The following is a 22,609-nucleotide window of genomic DNA, read 5'->3' as shown; positions in this document are numbered from 1 at the left end:
ATGACTGGTGGGATGAGGTGTCCAGAGCCCTCTATATCATCCCCAGGATTTCTTCCTCTTTGGCTCAGAGCTTATAGGGTTGTCTGCAGATCGCATGAGGATAGGTGGAGAAGGACCCCTAAGCCGACAGCCGGGTTGGGGAGGGCCTGAGTGCTGAGTGCCTCGGCAGGTAGCCAGCTGCAGATCTGACCCCAGGAGAATGGGGCGAACTGCCACATAGCTGACACTTGACAGGGGGACTGTCATGAGTGTGTGTGTGTTTTGGGAGGCGGGGTGTTTGTTTGTGATTAAGTTGAGGTCAGGACAGAAGAAGGGAAGTGGAATTTGTAGTTTTAAGAGATATTATGTGGCCATCTTAAGATTGCAGCAGCTGGCCAGGCGCGGTGGCTCATGCCTGTAATCCCAGCACTTTGGGAGGCTGAGGCGGGTGGATCCCTTGAGGTCCGGAGTTCAAGACCTGCCTGGTCAACATGGTGAAACCCTGTCTCTACTAAAATACAAAAATTAGCTGGGTGTGGTGGCGTGTGTCTGTAGCCCCAGCTACTTGAGGGGATGAGGCAGGAGGATTGCTTCGTGCCACTGCATTCCAGCCTGAGTGACAAAGTGAGATCCTGTCTAAACCAACAAAAATTACAGCAAAGCCTACATCTGGGAATTATAGGCCATGATCTTCCAGATTATGCATGTGGATGTTTTAAATATATATGCCGTACATTTTATGTGTTTATTCATGCATACTGTATTTTTTTTTTTTTTTTTTTTTGAGACGGAGTCTCGCTGTGTCGCCCAGGCTGGAGGTGCAGTGGCGCGATCTTGGCTCACTGCAAGCTCCACCTCCCGGGTTCACGCCATTCTCCCGCCTCAGCCTCCGAGTAGCTGGGACTACAGGCGCCCGCCACCACGCCCGGCTAGTTTTTTGTATTTTTAGTAGAGACGGGGTTTCACCATGTTAGCCAGGATGGTCTCGATCTCCTGACCTCGTGATCCACCCGCCTCAGCCTCCCAAAGTGCTGGGATTACAGGCTTGAGCCACCGCGCCCGGCCCATACTGTATGTTTTTAATCATATGGAATCAATACAAGTTAGTTATTCAAAGTTTGTAAAATATAGATTTGCCAAAGTAAAAAAAAAAAAGAAGAAGAATTTGGGCTGGGCATGGTGACTCATGCCTGTAATCCCAGCACTTTGAGAGATCCAAGGTGGGCAGATCACCTGAGGTCAGGAGTTCGAGACCAGCCCACCCCACATGGTGAAACCCCGTCTGTACTAAAAATATGAAATTAGCTGGGTGTGGTGTAATCCCAGGGGGCTTGGGAGGCCAAGGCAGGAGAATCACTTGTGCCTGGGAGGCAGAGGTTGCAGTGAGCCAAGATCGTGCCATTGTAGTCTAGCCTGTGCAACAAGAGCAAAACTTAATCTTGAAAAAAAAAACAAAAACAAAAAAACAAAAATCCGGCTGGGCACTGTGGCTGTTGCCTGTAATCCTAGTACTTTGGGAGGCCAAGGCAAGAGGATCACTTGAGACCAACCTGGGCAATATAGGGAAACCCTGTGTCTACAAAAAAACAACACAAAACTACCCAGGCATAGTGGCACACGCCTCTAGTCCCAGCTGCTCGAGAGGCTGAGGCGGGAGGATCGCTTGAGTCTAAGAGGCTGAGGCTGCAGTGAGCCTATGATGGCATTGGACTCCAGTTTGGGTGACAGAGCCAGACCCTGTCTCCAAAAAAGAAAGAAAGAAAAAAACTCCATCTTCTACCTACCCTAGAGCCACATCACTCAGTGGTTCCTAACCTGTTTCAGATTTTAAATCCCTTTGAAAACCTGCAGAAAAGCATGGACTGTCTCCAGAAAAAGGCTCTTTCATCCACAGACTCTGCTGGTGTGCAGGGAAGGACTGTTTAGGTCCAACCTCTAGCTTCTCTGTCGTATGAGATTCTGACTCTGAAACCAACCTCAAAGGGGCAAATCATTCTGACCCCGTGACACCTCTGTAAGAGACACTTGCCCCGCAACCGATTCAAAGTCTGTCTTGAACCTGTTTCTATTTTCTGTCTTGACCACCTCTTAAAGAAGATATTGTACAAGTTTGCCCCTGCCATTTAAATCCTTTGTCCTAAATTTACTGCCTCTTTTGGAGCTTTCAGCAAGGATCGACTTTCCTGTGTCACCGGGTGACTCTCACTGTAGCATCTGCTCATTTCCGGAAGAGGACCATCCTTTGAGGCATGTGTAAGGCCCCTTTTGTGGAAAGGGCCGTGGCTTAGGCATGTGGGAAAGCAAGCCTGCGAGAACTGGGTGTGAATCTTCTTTCCAGGTGGTCAGGGGAAACTTTTTTATTTTTTCGAGATGGAGTCTCGCTCTGTCACCCAGGCTGGAGTGCAGTGGCACCCAGTGCATGGCTTCGGCCTCAGTTCCCTCATGAAGATGACTATCGTAACTATTTAGTGGGGTTGTTTTGAGGATTTTAGGAGATCTTCAGAGTTCTAGGGATCTCTTGCTGCAAAACAACCTACTCCAAGCTTAGCGGTGTAAAGCAACACTGTGATGCTCACGGTCCCAGGGACCGGGAATTCAGACAGAGCTCAGCAGGATGGCCTGACTGCTCCATGATATCTGGAGTCAGCTGGGAAGACTCTCAAGGGGTTGGTAACAACTTGAACAGGTGGGGTCTGGAATCATCTGGAAGTTTCTTCACTCATGTCTGGTACCTGGGTGGGATGACTCGAAGGTTGGGCTCAGGTGGGACTGTCAACTTGAGTGCCTCCACGTGGTTTCTCTTTCTGGCTTGCCTGGGCTGTGTCACTGCGTGGCAGCGCCAGGGTAGTCAGACTTTTTTTTTTTTTTTTTTTTGAGACGGAGTCGCTCTGTTGCCCAGGCTGGAGTGCAGTGGCCGGATCTCAGCTCACTGCAAGCTCCGCCTCCCGGGTTTATGCCATTCTCCTGCCTCAGGCTCCCGTGTAGCTGGGACTACAGGTGCCAGCCACCTCGCCCGGCTAGTTTTTTGTAGTTTTTAGTAGAGACGAGGTTTCACTGTGTTAGCCAGGATGGTCTCAATCTCCTGACGTCGTGATCCGCCCGTCTCGGCCTCCCAAAGTGCTGGGATTACAGGCTTGAGCCACCACGCCCGGCCGGTAGTCAGACTTCTAACTTAATGCTTAGAATTCCAAGAGCCAGCATTCTACACCAAGGAGGAAGCCGCATGGCTTCTTATGGCCCCACCTCTCAAGTCACTTAGCATCTCTGCTGCCATACTCTCTTGGCAGCGACAAGCCCACTCAGATTTAAGAAGAGGGGACACAGAGGCCATCTCTCAATGGGAGGATTCCCCGCAACCACGAGCCACACATGCTTTTTGGCTGACACTTGAAAGAATGAGCAATGTGGGCCGGGCGCAATGGCTCACGCCTGTAATCCCAGCACTTTGGGAGGCCAAGGAGGGTGGATCACTTGGGGTCAGAAGTTCGAGACCAGCCTGGCCAACATGATGAAACCCAGTCTGTACTGAAAATACAAAAATTAGCCAGGCATGGTGGCGGGCCCCTGTAATCCCAGCTACTTGGCAGGCTGAGAGAGGAGAATCGCTTGAAACCAAGAGGCTGAGGTTGCAGTGAGCTGAGATGGTGCCACTGCACTCCAGCCTGGGCGACAGAGACTCCGTCTCAAAAAAAAATAAAGAGCAATGCAGCCAGATGCGATGGCTCACATCTGTAATCCCAACACTTTGTGAGGCCGAGGCAGGCAGATCCCTTGAGCCTAGGAGTTTGAGACCAGCCTGGACAACACAGCAAGACCTCATCGCTACAAAAATTAAAAATTAGTTGGGCATGGTGGCACACACTCAGCTACTTGGGAGGCTGAGGTGGGAGGACCACCCAAGTCCCTGAGGTTGAGTACCTGTGATTGCGTCTCTGCACTCCAGCCTAGGCCACAGTGTGAGACGCTGTCTCAAAAAAAAAAAAAAGAAAAAAAAGGAAAAGAAAAAAGAATGAGCAATGCAAACCTGCAAACCTAAGCTTTTTTTTTTTTTTTTTTTTTTTTTTTTTTTTCCCCTCTCTGCTTATATCCTCAACCCCTCAACTCCTGCCCCAGGTCACAAACTCAGGAAGCCTCAATTAAGACAGACTTTTAGTCTAAGGTCGGAGAATTGAGGAAGGAAAGAAGGAAGTGCCAGATGCTAATTAACTTTGCTTTTTAACTACAGATGAGCCACTTTTTGAGTTACCCGGGGGTGAGACTCTCAAAGATAAATGAAAATATGTAAGGATGGCAGGAGAGCAGGGGCCTCTTGTAATTAGGTCCCTCATTCTTGTGCTTTGAGAATAAAAATATCAAGGGTGGAATATGTGAGTAAATATGGAAACTCCCCTTTGAGGATTGTTTTTTGGAGCCCTCCTGTTTATTCTAATTGAATGAAAAACAAACATGTAACTGGTTTGTTTTTTTTTTTGTTTTTTTTTTGGTGTTGTCTTTAGTTGTTTTTACTAAAAAATTTATACTTAATTTTTTTTTGTTTGTTTTTCTGAGATGGAGTGTCAGTTGCCCAGGCTGGAGTGCAGTGGCTTGATCTGGGCTCACTGAAACCTCCGCCTCCCAGGTTCAAGCGATTCTCGTGCCTCAGCCTTCTGAGTAGCTGGGATCACAGGCATGCACCACCACACCTGGCTAATTCTTGTATTTTTAGTAGAGATGTGGTTTCACCATGTTGGCCAGGCCAGTCTCGAACTCCTGACTTCAGGTGATCCACCCTCCTCAGCCTCCCAAACTGCCGGGATTACAGGTGTGAGCCACTGCGCCCAGCGGTTATACTTAAAATTTTTTTAAAGAGATGAGTATCTCACTATGTTGTCCAGGCTAGAGTGCAGTGACTATTCACAGGTGCTATCAATAGCGCGCTGCAGCCTCAGACTCAAGCAATCCTCCTGCCTCAGCCTGTGAGTAGCTGTAGCTACATGTGCCGTCAGTGGTGCCTGGCTTTGCATCTTACTTTTTTCTGACTTTAGCTTTCCTGGTCTTGTCCCCATTCAGCAGTGGTGTCTTATCTGACCACACCTAGAAATGCTGAATGCCAATTTGAGTTAGAAAGAGAATAGCGGAGGCTGGGCGCGGTGGCTCATGCCTGTAATCCCAGCACTTTGGGAGGCCGAGGCAGGCGGATCACGAGGTCAGGAGATCGAGACCATCCTGGCTAACACGGTGAAACTCCGTCTCTACTAAAAATACAAAAACAAAATTAGCTGGGCGTGCTGGCAGGTGCCTGTAGTCCCAGCTACTTGGAAGGCTGAGGCAGGAGAATGGCATGAACCTGGGAGGCGGAGCTTGCAGTGAGCAAACATAGCGCCATTGCACTCCAGCCTGGGCAACAGAGCAAGACTCTGTCTCAAAAAAAAAAAAAAGAATAGCAGAATTCCAGCAAGGTTGGAGGCTGGGATATTGGTGAGCGTTTGGGAGAAGTTGAGATTTCATCACAGCAAAAGTGATGAAATCACACATCACAAAGTGTCAGGTCTTCTAGGGCTCCTTGAAGGGAACAAGGGCTCCAGTGAGTGGGAGCAGAGGCTCATTTGGTTTCCTGCCTTCTGTTTGGGGATTTAACAAGAGGATTGGCCCTTTTAGTAGCAAGTAGAAGGGCAGGAATCTAATTTCTCTATTCTGATTTTTTTTTTTTTTTTTTTTAAGACAAGGTCTTGCTCTGTCACCTAGGCTGGAGTGCAGTGGCTCCATCATAGCTCACTGCAGACTCCTGGGCCAAGCAATCCTTCTCCCTCAGCCTCCTAACTAGCTAGGACTACAGGCAAATGCCACCATGCCAGGCTAATTTTTTTTTTTTTTTTCCAGTAGAGACGAGGTCTCGCTGTTTTACCCAGGTTGTTCTTTTTTTTTTTTTTTTTTTTTTTTTTTGAGACGGAGTCTCGCTCTGCCGCCCAGGCTGGAGTGCAGTGGCCGGATCTCAGCTCACTGCAGGCTCCGCCTCCCGGGTTCACGCAATTCTCCTGCCTCAGCCTCCCCAGTAGCTGGGACTACAGGCGCCCGCCACCTCGCCCGGCTAGTTTTTTGTATTTTTTAGTAGAGACGGGGTTTCACCGTGTCAGCCAGGATGGTCTTGATCTCCTGACCTCGTGATCCGCCCGCCTCGGCCTCCCAAAGTGCTGGGATTACAGGCGTGAGCCACCGCGCCCGGCTACCCAGGTTGTTCTTAAACTCCTGGCCTGAAATGATCCTCCCACCTCGGCCTCCCAAAGTGCTGAGATTACAGGAGTGAGCCACCATGCCCACCTTAATTTACTCTGATTTTTCTTTTCTTTTTAAAATAGAGATGGGGTCTCACTATGTGGCCCAGGCTGGTGTTGAACTCCTGGGCTCAAGTGATCCTCCTGCCCTGGTCTCCCAAAGTGCTGGGACTACAGGTGTAAGCCACTGTTCCAGGTCTACTCTAATATTTAACAGTGGTCAAATTCATTTATTTATCCACTAAATTATTTATACTCTCAATTTCAGAAAGGATTTAAGGTACCTGAGCTGTGAACAAAGAATCAGAGACTGGTTTTTCCTCCATCTCTGCCACTAACTAGTTGTGCGACCTGGGGCAAGTCACTTGGTCTCCTCGTGTCCGTTATCCATGTGTGACAGCCAATACTTAATATGAGCGCCAGGCACTGTTCTAGAGATTGTCCATGCATCTGTATTCACTCTTTTAATTCTTCTCCAAACAGTTTATTACGGTCTCTCTCTTTTTGGAATTTGTCAGGGCAGTTCCAGTTCATCATGGCAATACGGGAAAGTGACTTTTGGGGGCTTTTGCCATTTCAAAGACTCTTGGAATTTTCTCTGGGCTTCAGAGACACCCGTGCCTGACATTCCCAATTTGAACCCCCAGCGAATCATTGGGTTCCATTGCTGATGGGGACCTTGTGTTGGAGCTTGACTTTCACTCCACCCATGCTGAAGATAAAGGCAAGTTTTCACGCCAGGGGACGATTGCAGGACGGGGCCGCTGGGGAGGAGGGCTCCCACACGTGGCGAATAGGGGTGGAGGAACCTCTGAAGCGCGTTTGCCCTTTGGAAAATCTCTTTGGCGTCCTAGCCCCGGGATCATTGTACTTACCAGGTTTGGGGCTCTGCACCCAGAACTCCTCCCAGCCTCTGTCTGCCCATCCAAGGTCCGGCGTGACTTCCGGTGGCTGATGGCTCATCTTGGGGAAATCCCCCGCCCTGGGGGGTCCGGGGTGGCCTGCAAGGGGCCTGACTCACCCGCCAGTTGGGTCAGGGGTTCCCAGCTGCCCTCGGATGTCTGCTGCACCGCTCCCCTCCCGCAGGCGGAGGACAGGAGGAGGGAGGGAGAGGTGGGAGAGCGTGGGGGGCGGGGCCGGGGGCGGTCTCCAACCCCCGGCCCGGGCTCCGCCCTGTCCCGGGATCTGCGAAAGCACAGCAAGGGTGCGGGCAGGTGAGTGCCCGCCTGGTGCAGGGTGTGAAGAGCGAGAGCGCGTGTATGAGCACGAGCGTCAGTGGTCTCTGTGTGTCCGTTTACATGATTGCGCCTGTGTCTGTGTGTGAGCATCTGCATGCAAGCTTGTCTTTTTGAGTGAATGTCTGTGTGTGACTTCTAGGGACGGCCAGGGAAGAGGGGTGTCCCCTCCCACCCTGGCCCCCCCCTTCTCTCTCCTCCTTGGGGTGCTCTGGGCATCCGGGACCCCTGGCAGGGCTGCCGGGTGCTGGGAGGACGCAGAGGCCGCCGAGGGCGGAGGGAAGCGTCAGGTCTGGGCTGCGCGCGCCCTGACTGGGGAGTTCCGGGTCCCAGCCGCCTGGTCCTTTCATTCCGGGCTTCTTCGAGATTCTCGGGGGGCTTCCGGCCGGCCGTGTTTTCTCCTTGCCGTCTTCGCAGGCACGAGGAAGACTCCTGGGGCTCATCTGCCTGGGATGGGCGGGCCCTGCCTTGACCTCACGTGCAGCAATTAGGACCACCAAGGAGTGTTGTTCAAACCACTTTCTCCCACTCCGCGGGACATGCCAGGGTTGATTCTGGTGCTCGCACTCCGCTTCCTCCTCTGCGTTCCCCATGGCAAAGGTTTAAGTCTTGGGCTGTGGACCCAAAAGAATATTCTAAGGGGAGATGGGCCCTTGCAGAGCAAGAAGGGTATAGGTTCAGCACCAAACCAAACTGGTGCCAGGGCTAGCTCGGCCCAAGAGGCTGTGCAGACTGTGTCTGTGTGAGTGCATGAGGGTAAGAGTCCCTGCGCGCTGAGCTTCGGCTTCCCCACTCACAACCAAGGGAGAACAACATCTACCTTACAGTGTAGATGCCTGGATAAAAACTGGAGCACCTGGTCGAGCACTTTGGGAGGCTGACACGGTAGGATGGCTTGAGCCCAGGAGTTTGAGACCAGCGTAGGCAACATGGTTAGACCCCCACCTCTACAAAAAAAAATTTTTAAATTAGCTAGGTGAGGTGGTGCGCACTTGTGGCCCCAGCTACACGGGAGGCTGGGGTGGGAGGATCGATTGAGCCAGAGAGGTAGAGACTGTAGTGAGCTATGATCGCACCACTGCACCACAGCCAGGGCAACAGACCAAGACCCTGTCTCAAAAACAAAAACACTGGAGCGCCCAGAGGTTTTTTTTAAGTGCAGGGCAAGGATTGTCTCGGCGTTGTTACTGCACGCACACCGCCTGTTGTAATGGGTAGATGCATTAGTGAAAGTCCTGGGTACACTCATTTATTTTCTAAATCTCATATATAAGTGAACGCCCGATGGAAAGGCCCATCAGCTGGGGAACAGCCATCAGGCTGGATTTGAGCCCAGAGCCCGGGCTGGCCAATTAGTCGGGTGAGCCTGGCTCCGGTTCTGTGACCTGGGTCCAGTACCCCGCCCTTTCTGCGGATGCCTTGCAAAGCGGGGAGCGGAAAGCAGTTTGGTGGACGACCAGCCCTCCCTTGCTTTGCAGGTGGCGCTTTCTATTTATTGGTTGTAAGGCGAGACCTAGGCCAGAGCCAGGGTGCGCGCGCCGCCGTCGGGGTCCCGCGGCTGCTCTGGGGATCAGGGCGCGAACCCCAAGGGCCCCGCCTGGCAGCGTCGTGGGCCTCCGGGCGAGAACAGCGGGGGTCGGGGAGGATTTGTAGCGTCCACTCCGCTCTCCGCCTCCCGTGTGCGCTCCGGCGCTTCTCCCGGCTGGGGGTGTGAGAATTTGCCGACGGTGCCCGCGCCGCGGCCGGCCCCGGCCCCGCCCCAGCCCCGGGGATGCCCCGCCCCCAGCCGGCGTCCCGCCCCGCCTGCCCGTAGTCCCGGCCCCGCCCCGGGCCGCGCCCCTCCGCCGAGCCCCGCTCGCCTGCACCTCGCGCGGCGGGCCTGCCCTCCGGCCCCCGCCGGCCCTGCGCCGCTGCCCGGAGGCTGGCGTCCTCCCGTCACTCCGGGACCCGCCCGCTGTGTCCCCTGGGCAACTGTCTCCAGGGAGATCGGGCCCCGCCCCCGGCACCGACACCCGGTACGGAGCCCACCTGTGCGGGCGTCTGCGGGGTCCCCGTGCCCCGCCCCCAGCCACGCCGGGCGTCCCACCCCGCCCAGCCCCGGGCTTTGTCCGCCTGGGGCGGGGTGGGCAGGGTCGGTGGAGGTGATCAGGGGTCCGGGGCCGTGGGGGCTGGGGGGGCCGAGGCAGGGGGTTGCGCTCGCGGTGGGATTCTCAGCTGTGGGCCGCGCGACGCTCTCCTCTCCTAATCTGGTTGCTTCCTTTTGTGCCCCCCGGGGGTCGGGAATCCCAGGTTTCTCGGCTGCTGCCCTTGATGGGATCCGTGGGGCCTCCAGCGGGCTTCGCACGAGGACGCGCCTGTTCGGGGCAGGCTGTTTACTTGTCGGGGACCCAGCAGTGGCTGTGCGCGTCCTCCCCTCCCCCTGCCCCCGATTCGGGACCAAGCCTCCTGCGCTCTGTCCCTCCTGAGCTGTGCCCTTGAACCCGGGGGGGGGTGGCTAGAGGGTGGCAGACCCGGATCCTGAGGTCCTGCGGCTTCCTCCCCAGGGGAGCGCTTTCTCCCTGGCCGCCCTCTTGTGGATTTTGTCCTGGCTCCTTATTTCCTGACCCGAATTCCTGAGGACGAATTCTCTCCTTCTCTTCCTTCTCGGCTCCCTCTGCTTTGTCTTTCCTGTTTTGAAAGGGCTTTCCTTATGAACATGTCTCATTACCCTGTGCCAGAGCGGCTATAATTTGTCGTGGTAATGGGTATTAGCCAGTCTCTTAATTGGTCAGCAATGGAAGGGATTTCTTCCTTAGCCTTTGGTGCTGACCTCCTGTTTGGTGGCAGTGCCTTGCGAAGTGCTTGCCACTCTCTCCTGGATGTTGAGGGAAGGGAGCATCCGAGCCCACATGCCTGGGCTCCCGCAGCAGGGTCCCTGGAGTATCTTTACAGGGATGGAGGCCGCAGGGAGGACTCCAGCTTGGTCCTTGGGAAATGTGTTCCTGCAACTGCCTTTTCCAGCGGGTTCCTAGGGCTCTGCTGTTTGACTCTTGGAGATGCCGGTGGTTTTGGTTTTGTGCTAAACCTAAGCCCACCTAGTGGGCTCTGGGCTGAAGTCTCCCAGCTGTGGAGGTAGCTATGCCCAGGGCCTGGGGTTGGGAGAAGGGGTTGGGTCTTTAGACTGGGCTGGTGCTCTAGTGTCTTTTTTTCCCTCTTTGGGGTTCTATTATTTCCCGGAGCGGCTGAGGTGGGGGAAGAAGCACCACAGATGCAAGGAGTGGGCGGCCTCTCCCCTCACACTCTTCCTTTTTATCTCCAGCCCAATAGGGGATGGATTTTCCTTTAGACCTGGGCCTTGAAAACAGATCTACATGGGGAATAAAGATTTCAAGTTCACCAACCTGCTTTTTGCACCCATCGAATGGAACTCGAACCCAGGCTTGGCTCAGATCAATTACTTTGCTTTCAAAAACCAAACAAAACCAACAAACAGCTCTAAAAACGATCTGAGTCATCTGAGTGCACATTCCTGCTCCAGGCACTGGAAATGCTCCTGTGGTTGGTTTCAGTACCACCAAAGGGAGCTGGGGGTGGCATTGACGCAGATGGCAAGAAAGGCCGATCAAGTGGAATGTGATTGGTTTGCAAAAAGGAGAGACGGAGATGAGGCAGTTGATTTTGAGCTAACGTCCTATAAGAGAATGCACAGGTTTCTGAAATTCTCTCTTGTTAAAATAGTTTTCTTTCTTTCTTTTCTTTTTTTTCCAACAGATGAGGAGTCGGGCCAGGGCGGGATGACACTCATTGATTCTAAAGCATCTTTAATCTGCCAGGCGGAGGGGGCTTTGTTGGTCTTTCTTGGACTATTCCAGAGAGGTAGGTTGGGGGAATGGGCCAAGTGCGTGGGGGAAGGGAAAGGAGATGTTATTTTGTAGATAGGTTAAGAATGTGAACAAAACCCATCCTCCCCGACTCTCCAGCCAAAGGAAGACTTCTCCGTAGGACTAGCATGCCCAAAGGAAGGGAGTGACCCAGATTGGTGCTAGGAGCGAATGAACGGGGAAGTGAACTAGACCTCAGCCAGTCCCAGGAGAGAGATACTGCTGCCTGGGAAAAGAAGGAATGGCTTTGCTTTGAGGAGTCCTGGAGCCCGTTATTAAGCTGCAGCATTTGGTATTTGACTCACTCTGGCCATGGTAACGTTGGGCTGGCCAGACTGGGGAGAGAAATATTAAAAGTTTTCTGGAGAAAGTGGATTGGAGTTTTATAATTCTGTATTGCTTCTCAAGGAGTCCCTAGGTGGGACTATTCTGTGTCTCCAGAGAGCTGGCAGTCACTGTCTCAGTAAGAGGATGCTCTGGAGTTTCTGGGACATTAGCTTAGAAGATGAATGCAGTCCTTTCATGGTGCAAATGAGGACACTGAGGCCAGAGACCAACACTGGCCGGACGTTGGGTACATACAACCATCTGGGAGCCTGGGATAGCTGGGTCTGACTTGTGAGCTCCATGACTGCGAGACCTGCCGGTCCCCTTGCAAGCTCTTTCGGTGCATAATGTATTCTGTGTGTACCCAGAATTCCACCGGAGCCAATACTGTCATTTCAGGATGGAAAGGGGCAGGGGTTAGAGTGTGGTGTCGTCCTTAAAGGCTTTTTCCTGAACCTCAGCCTCATTTTCTCTAGATCTTCGTTGGTACTTTCCAAACTTGTTTGATGATTGTGGATCTCTTTTTAAAAATCACAACATAGGCCGGGTGCGGTGGCTCACACCTGTAATCCCAGCACTTTGGGAGGCCAAGATGGGCGAATCACGAGGTCAGGAGTTCGAGACCAGCCTGGCCAACATGGTGAAACCCCGTTTCTACTAAAAATACAAAAAATTGCTAGGTGTAGTGTTGGGCGCCTGTAATCCCAGCTACTCGGGATGCTGAGGCAGGAGAATCACTTGTACCCAGGAGGCGGAGGTTGCAGTGAGCCGAGACTGCACCACTGCACTCCAGCCCGGGCGATAGAGTGAGACTCCATCTCAAAAAAAATAAAATAAAATAAAATAAAATTATAAAGCAGAATTTTAACCTATAAACCAGATCAAAACAGAGAGCCACTATAAGAGAAACTAGCCCAGAATTCCTTCTGCTCAGCATCCTATCCCGCTCCCACCTACCTCTGAAGGCCTGCGGTGCTTCTTTGGAACCCCAGCGCTCCTCTGCACATAAGCAGAAGCCATAGATCATGTAGACCCCTGTTGGAGGATTAGAATTTCTTCCATACATCTATTTATACTGACTTGATCTTTGTCTCAGAAAATGTCTTTTAATAATATTTTTAATCCTCATGCTTTTTTATTTATAAAAATATGAAATTAATGTCAAGTTTGGAAAATACCAAAAATTACAAGCATACTCATCTATAATCTTACCGCCACCCCACCCTGCACCAGAGAAAACCACTGTTTCCTTGTTGGAGTATCCTCCCCCAAACCCCTCAGAGAGAACTCTATCTGTATCTTTAATTTATTATTATTTTTTTATTTCATTTTTGTGAGATGGAGTCTTGCTCTGTCACCCAGGCTGGAGTGCAATGATGCAATCTCGGCTCACTGCCACCTGCGCCTCCTGGGTTCAAGCAATTCTTCTGCCTCAGCCTCCCAAGTAGCTGGGACTACAGGTGTGCGCCACCATGCCCAGCTAATTTTTTTTTTTTTTTTTTAGTAGAGACATGGTTTTGCCATGTTGGCCAGGCTCGTCTCGAACTCCTGACCTCAAGGGATCCACCTGCCTCAGCCTCCCAAAGCGCTGGGATTACAGGCGTCAGTCACCGTGCCCCAACCTGTGTCTGCACCTTTTAAAACTTGATTTTTATTTATTAGTAAGTAGTATTATAGACTTTGACATAAACGTAACAATTGAATGTATATGTATCTCTCTGCTCTGTTTCAAAATCCCACTAAAATGAAAGTAAAGGAATAAGAAAAAAAGTAAATTTTTTTTTTTTTTTGAGACGGAGTCTCGCTCTGTTGCCCAGGCTGGAGTGCAGTGGCCGGATCTCGGCTCACTGCAAGCTCCGCCTCCCGGGTTTACGCCATTCTCCTGCCTCAGCCTCCTGAGTAGCTGGGACTACAGGCACCCGCCACCTCGCCCGGCTAGTTTTTTGTATTTTTTTTTTTTTTTTTTTTTTTTTGAGACGGAGTCTCGCTCTGTTGCCCGGGCTGGAGTACAGTGGCCGGATCTCAGCTCACTGCAAGCTCCGCCTCCCGGGTTCACGCCATTCTCCTGCCTCAGCCTCCCGAGTAGCTGGGACTACAGGCGCCCACCACCTCGCCCGGCTAGTTTTTTGTATTTTTTTCGTAGAGACGGGGTTTCACCGTGTTAGCCAGGATGGTCTCGATCTCCCGACCTCGTGATCCGCCCGTCTCGGCCTCCCAAAGTGCTGGGATTACAGGCTTGAGCCACCGCGCCCGGCCAGTTTTTTGTATTTTTTAGTAGAGACGGGGTTTCACTGGGTTAGCCAGGATGGTCTCGATCTGCTGACCTCGTGATCCGCCCGTCTCGGCCTCCCAAAGTGCTGGGATTACAGGCTTGAGCCACCGGGCCCGGCTAGACGGGGTTTCACTGTGTTAGCCAGGATGGTCTTGATCGCCTGACCTCGTGATCTGGCCGCCTTGGCCTCCCAACGTGCTGGGATTACAGGTGTGAGCCACCGCACCCGGCCAAAAAAATGTAAATTAAAAAAAAAAAAAAACAGAAAAGTAAATGGTTGAGGAGGGTGGTATGAACAAATATGAACAAAACCTTTGCAGGACAAGAAACCGATAGACGAGTGGGAAACTGAGTGGAGAATGTCGAACGTCTTGGGCTGTGGGGGAAGCAGGTGGAAAAGGCAAAGGAATGGGGGCTTTGGGGATGGAGTGCTTTGAAAGGTGGTTGGAAGCAGGAAGATTACTTGATAGAGCATGGTAGGGTGACAGACCTCCCACCCAGGCCACATAGCCAGATGGTTCCCTTCCCCACCCCAGCAGGTGGCAGGTTTCCGGCAGGCAGTGTTTCAGAGAGGTCAGCCCAGCCCAGGACAGGAGAGGAGTTTGTGTCGAGCAGGGAGACCATCTCCTGGGTGGCTCCCCGAATACCACAGCTTCCATATAGCCTCTGGGCAGGCCCTTGGAGAACTTCTGTCTGAGCAAACTGATCTCACAAAAAAAATAACTGTCACATATTGACATTGAGGGGGACCTTGTTGAAAAGCCAGCTTGTTGCTAGGCACGGTGGCTCACACCTGTAATCCCAGTGCTTTGGGAGGCCGAGGGGGGAGGATCACTTGAGGCCAGAGTTTGAGACCAGCCTGGCCAACATGGGCGAAACCCCATCTCTACTAAAAATACAAAAATTACCTGGGCGTGGTGGTGCACGCCTGTAATCCCAGCTACTTAGGAGGCTGAGGCAGGAGAATAGCTTGAACCTGGGAGGTGGAGGTTGCAGTGAGCCAAGATCGCGCCACTGCACTCCAGCGTGGGCGACAGAGTAAGACTCCGTCTCAAAAAATAAAGAAAAGCCAGCTTACTGCTTTGTCACTTCACACTGAAGCCTACTGAGCAACTAGCCCTACCTGTGTACAAGCAGGGTTAGTGCCTTTCCCTTAGATTTGAATGGGCAGCCAAGGGCCATCCCACATAGAATGAGATTTACAGGCTAGACGTGGTAGCTCATGCCTGTAATCCCAGCACTTCGGGAGGCTGAGGCAGGAGGTTTGCTTAAGCCCAGAAGTTTGAGACCATCCTGGGCAAGGTAGAGAAATCCTCTCTCTACATAAAATAAAAAACTAGCCAGGCATGGTGACACATGCTTGTGGTCTCAGCTACTTGGGAGGCTGAGGTGGGAGGATTGCTTGAGCCTGAGAGGTTGAGGCTGCAGTGAGCCGTGATCATATCACTGCACTCCAACCTGGGTGACAGAGTGAGACCCTGTCTCAAAAAAAAAAAAAAAAAAAAAAAGAGAGAGACAGAGAGAGACTTCTAGTGTGAAAGACAGAGACCCAAACAAACAAACAAACAAACAAAAATTTGAGAAGTCACAAACATGGTTTGGGAAAAAAAGGCACATTCATAAAATAATAAGCTCTTAGGTATTAAGATAGCAGAAGTAAAAATAGCAGAAGTGAAAATTTCAACAGAAGAGTTGGAAGAGTGAAAAACCAATTTCCAGAAAGTAGAACACAAAGACTTAAGAGATGGAAAATAGGAAAGAAAATATAGAAAAAATTGACTTCGGTCCAGGAGACCCAACATGCACCACATAGGAACTCAAGAAAAAAAGGCAAGAGAAACGGAGGAAGGAAAAGTATATAGGAAACCATTCTAGAACTGAAGGCATTTCTACTTTTTTTTATTTTTATTTTTTTATTGAGATGGAGTCTCGCTCTGTCGCCCAGGCTGGAGTGCAGTGGCCTGATCTCAGCTCACTGCAAGCTCCGCCTCCCGGGTTTACGCCATTCTCCTGCCTCAGCCTCCTGAGTAGCTGGGACTACAGGCGCCCGCCACATCGATCGGCGAGTTTTTTGTATTTTTTAGTAGAGACGGGGTTTCACCGGGTTATAGCCAGGATGGTCTCGATCTCCTGACCTCGTGATCCGCCCGTCTCGGCCTCCCAAAGTGCTGGGATTACAGGCGTGAGCCACCGCGCCCGGCCGGCATTTCTGCTTTTAAACAGTCTCGAAGTAGTACCCAATACCGTGAATAATAAAAGGCCCACACTATGGGACATCATCATGAATTTTCAAAACTCCAGAGATAAGAGAGAAGTTACTAAATGTCATCAGACAAAAAAAGGCCACATACAGATCAGAGAACAAGATGACTCAACTTTTTTTTTTTTTTTTTTTTTTTTGAGATGGAGTCTCGCTCTGTCACACAGGCTGGAGTGCAGTGGCGCCATCTCGGCTCGCTGCAAGCTCCGCCTCCCGGGTTCCCGCCATTCTCCTGTCTCAGCCTCCCGAGTAGCTGGGACTACAGGCGCCCGCCACTTCGCCCGGCTAATTTTTTGTATTTTTAGTAGAGACTGGGGTTTCACCATGTTAGCCAGGATGGTCTCGATCTTCTGACCTTGTGATCCGCCCACATCAGCCGCCCAAAGTGCTGGGATTACAGGCGTGAGCCTCCGTGCCCCACCCAGCTTTGGACTTTTCAAAAGCAGCAGTAGAAACTATAAGACAGGCTGGGAAACCCTGTCCCTACTAAAAATGCAAAAATTAGCTGGGCGTGGTGGCATGTGCCTGTAATCCCAGCTACTTGGGAGGCTGAGGCAGGAGAATCACTTGAACCCAGGAGGTGGAGGCTGCAGTGAGCCAAGAGTGTGCCACTGCACTCTCCAGCTCGGTGACAGAGCGAGACTCAGTCTCAAAAAAAAAAAAAAAAAAGAAAGAAAGAAACTACAAGAAAATGGGTCAGTGCTTTTAAATTTCTGAGAATTAATTAATTCTGAGGGAAATTGTCATTCAAATGAAAAGTACATTAAAGACTTCTTTTTTTTGAGATAAGGTCTTTCTTTGTTACCCAGACTGGAGTGCAGCGGTGCGATCACGACTCACTGCAGCCTCAACCTCCTAGGCTCAAGCAATCCTCCTGCCTCAGCCCCCGAGTAGCTGGGACTACGTGTGTATGCCACCATGCCCAGCTAATTTTTTATCTTTTTTTTTTTTTTTTTTTTTTTTTTGAGACGGAGTCTGGCTCTGTTGCCCAGGCTGGAGTGCAGTGGCCGGATCTCAGCTCACTGCAAGCCCCGCCTCCCGGGTTCACGCCATTCTCCTGCCTCAGCCTCCCGAGTAGCTGGGACTACAGGCGCCCGCCACCTCGCCCGGCTAATTTTTTTTGTATTTTAGTAGAGACGGGGTTTCACCGTGTTAGCCAGGATGGTCTCGATCTCCTGACCTCGTGATCCGCCCGTCTCGGCCTCCCAAAGTGCTGGGATTACAGGCTTGAGCCACCGCGCCCGGCCTATTTTTTATCTTTTTTGTAGAGATAGGGTTTTGCCATGTTGCCCAGACTGGTCTCAAATTTCTGGGCTCAAGAGATCCACCCACTGTGGCCTCCCAAAATGCTGGGATTACAGGCGTGAGCCACAGCGCCTGGCCCACAAACTCATTTTCTTTTTTTTTTTTTTTGAGACGGAGTTTCGCTCTTTTTTGCCCAGGCTGGAGTGCAGTGGCGGGATCTCAGCTCACCGCAACCTCGGCCTCCCGGGTTCAAGCGATTCTCGTGCCTCAGCCTCCCGAGTAGCTGGGATTACAGGCATGTGCCACCATGCCTGGCTAATTTTGTATTTTTAGTAGACACGGGGTTTCTCCATGTTGGTCAGGCTGGTCTTGAACTGCCGACCTCATGTGATCCACCCGCCTCGGCCTCCCAAAGTGCTGGGATTACAGGCGTGAGCCACCGCGCCCGGCCGCACAAACTAATTTTCTAAGGTAAGAAGTCAAAATTTGACGGTGGGGTGGCTCACGCCTGTAATCCCAACACTTTGGAACCCAAGGCAGGAAGATCACTTGAGCCCAGGAGTTCAAGACCAGACAGGGCAACATAGCAAGACCTTGTCTCTATTTTCATAAATTTTTTTTTTAATTTTGCCTGAGGTATAAAAACAAAAATTTTAAATAAAAAATGGAAATATAGAGATAAATACTTAAAGAAGCAACTGAAATGTATTGGGTGTGGTATATATGTGGAAATGGAGGTCAGAGGACTGCTACTTTTTACTGTAAGAGTTTTAGTTTTAATTAATTTTAAAAATCACGTACTGTGGCCAGGCACGGTGGCTCACGCCTGTAATCCCAGGATTTTGGGAGGCCAGCGTGGGAAGATTGCTTGAGCCCAGGAGTTTGAGAACAGCCTGGGCAACATAGTGAGAACCCATCTCAAGACAACAAAAAGTGTATTTTATTATTATTTTTTTAACAACAAAAAAATTTAAATTAGCTGGGCATGGTGGTATGCACCTGTAGTCCCAGCTACTGGGGAGGCTGAGCTGAGAGGATCACTGAGCTCAGGAGTTGAAGGCTGCAGTGAGCCATGATCACACCACTGTACTGTAGCATAGACAACAAAGTGAGGCCCTGTCTCTAAAACAAAAAAAAGTGCTGAGCGCGGTGGGTCACACCTGTAATCCTAGCCCTTTGGGAGACTGAGGCGGGTGGAGCACTTGAGGTCAGGAGTTCGAGATCAGCCTGAGCAACATGGCGAAACTCTGTCTCTACAAAAAATGCAAAGGAATAGCTGGGTGTAGTGGCATGCACCTGTAGTCACAGCTATTTGGGGAGCTGTGATGAGAGGATGGCTTGAGCCTGGAAGGCAGAGTGAGCCGAGATTGCACCACTGCACTCCAGTCTGGGAAACAGAGCCAGACCTTGTCTCAAGAAGAAAAAAGAAATAAAACCATGTATTTGCATAACCTTCCTATAAAATTAAAATAATAAAATTATTATGATATCCATATTCATTCATAACATTTCATTTTTTCTATGCTGCCTTTTTTTTTTTTTTTTTGAGACGGAGTTTTGCTGTTATAGCCCAGGCTGGTGTGCAATGGCATGATCTCAGCTCACTGTAACCTCCGCCTCCCAGGTTCAAGCGATTCTCCTGCCTCACCCTCCCAAGTAGCTGGGATTACAGGCATGCGCCACCACGCCCGACTAATTTTGTGTTTTTAGTAGAGACAGGGTTTTGCTATGTTGGTCAGGCTGGTCTCGAACTCCCAACCTCAGGTGATCCACCTCCCTCGGCCTCCCAAAGTGCTGGGATTACAGGTGTGAGCCACCATGGCCGGCCTTTCTATGCTTTCTAAAATGCTTTATCAACAAGCATATGTCACAATGATAAATGTCTGTGCACTCAATGTGTGGAATATTTGCAGTGTTGTGTAGTCTGCCCAGGTGTCATTTTGATGACCGCATTCAGTTTCATTGAGTTAATTCATTTATTTAGACATTTCCTTATCCCTTTCACAAATAATACCACAATGAATATCTTTGTGTATAGAGCTTTTTTGACTTTTGAATTGCTTCTTTAGGATAATCCCCGAATTCCCAAAGTTACCAGGTCTGAGACCGTGGATGTTTCTTTCTCTTGATTTTGACGTGTAGTATCTGAGGCCTCCACCTGGGTGCAGGCCTGTGGCTTCCCTGGTGGGCCGTGAACTAGGATGATGATGAGATGGTGGGAATAACATTTTTTTTTTCAGGGTAGTTGGCTTATTTTTTTCTGATGGCAGCAGTAGAGGTCAGAAATATTTGTTTTGGAGGCCAGGCTCATGCTCGTGATCCTAACACTTTCAGAGGCCGACGCAGGAGGATCACTAAAGCCCAGGAATTTGAGACCAGCCTGGGCAACATAGGGAGGCCCTGCCCCTACAAAATAAATAAATAAATAAAGCTCTGCACAGTGATTTGTGTCTGTATTCCCAGCTACTTGGGAGGCTGAGGCGGGAGGATCTCTTGAGCTTGGGGGAGGTCAAGGCTACAGTGAGCTATGATGGTAACGCTGTACTCCAGCCAGGGTGATAGAACGAGACCCTCTCTGTGTCCCATGCCAAAAAAAGAGTAGGCTGCTGGGATGAGTTTGGGCATTTTGGGGCATGTGAGCCCAGCACGTCCCCTCATCAACCCAGCCCTGCCAGCTCTTGCCTGGGTCCTGCACACATCTCCTCATTGCTTTCCTGCTTCTATTCTGGCCTCGCTCCCTTCCATTTTCCCACAGCAGCCAAAGCCATCTTTGTAAAGCATAAAATCAGGCCGCCTCAGTCCTCTGCTTAAAACCCTCCAATGATTTCTCCTTGCAGTGATAACCAAACCTGGACTCCTCACCATGGCTACAGGGCCCTGCAGGGTCAGACTCACTGTCTCTCCCAGTCACCCCACTTCAGGCCCTTGACTTCAGGCACCTGCCTCCTGCCTCAGGGCCTTTGTTGTACTTTTTTTTTTTGAGACGGAGTCTCACTCTTGTTGCCCAGGCTGGAGTGCAATGGTGCAGTCTTGGCTCACTGCAACCTCTGCCTCTGAGGCTCAAGGATTCTCCTGCCTCAGCCTCCCAAGTAGCTGGGATTACAGGTGTGTGCTACCATGCCTGGCTACTTTTTTGTGTTTTTTAATAGAGACAGGGTTTCACCTTATGGGCCAGGCTGGTCTTGAACTCCTGGCCTCAAGGGATTTGCCTGCCTCGGCCTCCCAAAGTGCTGGGATTATAGGCGTGAGCTACCACACCCAGCTCAGGCCTTTGGACTTTCTGTCCCCACTGCCCGGAACCCTATTTCGTGGCTCTTTGCTGGATCCTTCTCTCACTTGAGCCTCAACTTCAGAACGATCTCACCTGAGGACCCTTCCCTGACCCGCCATCCAAAGGAAGCGCTCCCTGCAAGCCCCTTTTTATTATATTCCAGTGCTTTTACTACCTGAAACATCTTGTTTATCTATTTGTTTTCTTTTTAACTTATTTAATTTTAAAATATTTATTTATTTATTTTTGAGACAGAGTCTCACTCTGTTGCCCAGGCTGGAGTGCAGTGGCGTGATTTTGGCTCATTGCAACCTCCCCCTCCCCAGTTCAAGTGATTCTCGTGGCTCAGCCTCCCAAGTAGCTGAGGTCAGATCCCTCAGATGTTCACAGCTGGGAACCCGTTCTTCAACCTTGGGCTCCAGAAAGAGGACCAAGGGGAACATTTCAGGACAGATTGTCAGGGTGGCATGGTGTCCTGGAGAGAACCCCGCGTGCAGGAGGGCTCCACTTTGCGCAGCTGTTTCTGTGGATCATGCTGGCCAGGAGGTGGGAAGGTGCAAGGAATTGTGTTCTTATCCTGTTTCCTTGGATATTTGATGAATGACTTAGATGTGGACACAGAAGTCATGCCTCAGGATTCTGGATGAGTCAAGAGGGATTGGTCACAGTCCATCATTGGATGATGCTACCGCAGCTTCCCTCTCTGTGTCTAGGCCATCTCACCTGCCCCCCGGCTCCACATCTGACTGTAGCCTGCTGACTCCACAGATCTGTCCCCAGCCCTCCGACTGGGGAGTTTGCCCCTGGCAGTCTTTACGTGGATGTTCATTAAGCAGCTGAGATTCATCTGGTCTAAAATGCGGCTCCGGCTTTCTTATCCCACCAGAAATCTCTTCCTTCCACGTCTCAGTAAATTCCCACCACCACTCCCATCTCCCAAGCCCAAACCTGGCTGTCGTCCTCACTTCCTCCTGCACCGTCCCCCAGGGGTCCCTCTGATCTAAGTATGTCTGGATTCTGTTGCTCTCCAGTGGCGTCTCCTTCTGGGTCAAGCCACTGTCATTGGTGGCACCTGTTTCTTCCCCTGCCCCCCACTCCTCTTCGTCCCTGCTTCTCCGCAGTCCTTCCACACCGCAGCCAGCAGCATAGTTGTGGATGAAAATCACATCCCACACTCCCTCACCTAAAATCCTCCCGGGCTGCCGTAGGTGCCAGTCCTTGTTCTGAAGGCTCTGCAAAACCCAGCCCAGTTGAACTCTTCGACTTGCTCGTGCCACACCCTCCCCTCCACGCCCACCACCCCCTGCTCCAGCTGTAGTGGCCAGTTCTGGAAGACTTGAGTCCCTTTCCCACGAGATCCCCAGCACCTCGGGTAATTTCTGGCACTTTAATCAGGCTCTATAGATACTGGTGGGATAAATGAATCTACCTCAGACTGAGTGACAGAGACAAAACATCAAATCAAAGCTAACAAGAAAGCTCACGCCTGTAATCCTGGCACTTTGGGAGGTCAAGGCGGGCAGATCACCTGAGGTCAGGGGTTCAGGACCAGCCTGGCTAATGTGGCAAAAAACTGTCTCTACTAAAAATACAAAAACTTAGCCAGGCGTAGTGGCAGGCCCCTGTAATCCCAGCTACTCAGGAGGCTGAGGCAGGAGAATCGCTTGAACCTGGGAGGTGGGGGTTGCAGCCAGCAGAGATCGCGCCACTGCACTCCAGCCTGGGTAACAGAGCAAGACTCTGTCTTAAAAAAAAAACAAAAAAACAAAAAAAAAATCCAATAAGATATAAGAGCCAATTATGTTCACAAGATGAAATTACCAAGGATAATTGTGAATTCCTTCATTTAGATCAGGAAATTCATGTTCCTGTACAGGCAGGGAGAACCTGACTTACTGTGAAAAATCCC

General features: G+C 50.9%; 1 protein-coding gene across 50 annotated transcripts in view; it reads left to right on the top strand.

The window, feature by feature from the left end:
- The window catches only part of PIK3CD (phosphatidylinositol-4,5-bisphosphate 3-kinase catalytic subunit delta), a 100,156-nt gene that overhangs the window by 50,321 nt on the left and 27,226 nt on the right, over positions 1 to 22,609 (top strand). For 24 of the 50 annotated variants that reach the window (XM_077974865.1, XM_077974809.1, XM_077974917.1 and 21 more), the window contains one exon: positions 11,216 to 11,320. The exons of 8 other annotated variants lie outside the window; for them this stretch is intronic. The gene's annotated coding sequence lies outside the window, so the exon portion shown is untranslated. Of the gene's footprint in view, positions 1 to 7,256; positions 7,445 to 9,256; positions 9,481 to 11,215; positions 11,321 to 20,090; positions 20,158 to 22,609 lie in introns of those variants that run through there. 18 more of the 50 variants (XM_077974987.1, XM_077974922.1, XM_077975002.1 and 15 more) reach the window with 8 other exon arrangements.

The sequence above is a fragment of the Macaca mulatta genome, chromosome 1 (assembly GCF_049350105.2).
Source record: "Macaca mulatta isolate MMU2019108-1 chromosome 1, T2T-MMU8v2.0, whole genome shotgun sequence".
NCBI classification, from domain to species: domain Eukaryota; kingdom Metazoa; phylum Chordata; class Mammalia; order Primates; family Cercopithecidae; genus Macaca; species Macaca mulatta.
The sequence above is the reverse complement of the archived record's forward strand: the minus strand, read 5'-3'. Positions and strand labels throughout refer to the sequence as shown.